Below are 1021 nucleotides of genomic sequence, written 5' to 3'. Positions count from 1 at the left end.
TTTTTTATTAAAATGTTGAAATGTAAACTTTTTTATTATTATTTGTACAGTGATAATAACATGGTTACCAGTTTGCAAATATGCACAGTGAACATACCATGGTAATACATTGTTTTTGACCATTTACCATGATGGTGGGTTAAAATTAATAATTGATAATACAAGAGGTTTGGAAAATGCACCACTGTAGGTACTATTGTAATACTATTTTTGTTTGGTCACTTACAATGGCTACACCATGGTTTTGACATGCACCATAGAATAAAAATATTTTAACATATACCATAACAGTGTTTTGGGCATGTGTATATTTATGTTTGTGGTTTGTGTATGTACATATATACACACGTAGTACTGAAATATATCATGCTACTGAATTACTGCCAGTACCTATGACATATATATTATATGTGTGTGTGTGTGTGGGTGTGTTGTGTTGTGTGTGTGTGGTGTGTGTGTGTGTGATTATGTCATAGGTAATGAAGGTCAATCAGTAGCATGATATATTTCCAAGCAATTCCACTGGCTCTTCAAGACTGTTGACACTACTGACTGGAATACATTTAAGCAGGCTGCCACATACAATAAAGTGAAAAGAAAAAAGAAAGTGACGTGACGTGGCAAAGCTTGGTTAGTGCTCTGCATTTATCCCATCCAAAGTGCACACACACATCATCCCTAAACAGCTCATTCACAAACTGGTCCAACTGGAGCTTAACACTTCGTCCAACTGTGTTGGACTCTCTGACTGGAAGACCTCAGGCGGTACAGGTCGGTAGCAACACATCCAGCACCATCACACTGAACACTGGGGCCCCCCAAGGATTTGTGCTGAGCCCCCTCCTCTTCACTCTGCTGACTCATGATTGCACAACGTCACACATCTCCAACCTCTTCATTAAGTTTGAGGATGACATGACTGTGGTGGGTCTCATTAGCAACAAAGATGAGACAAACTACAGGAGCAAGGTGATCTGCCTGGCCGGGTGGTACAGTGACAACAATCTCTCTCTGATTGTGG

Source organism: Carassius auratus, linkage group LG28B (genome assembly GCF_003368295.1).
Source record: "Carassius auratus strain Wakin linkage group LG28B, ASM336829v1, whole genome shotgun sequence".
Classification (NCBI taxonomy): Eukaryota; Metazoa; Chordata; class Actinopteri; order Cypriniformes; family Cyprinidae; genus Carassius; species Carassius auratus.
Note: the sequence above shows the minus strand (reverse complement) of the source record.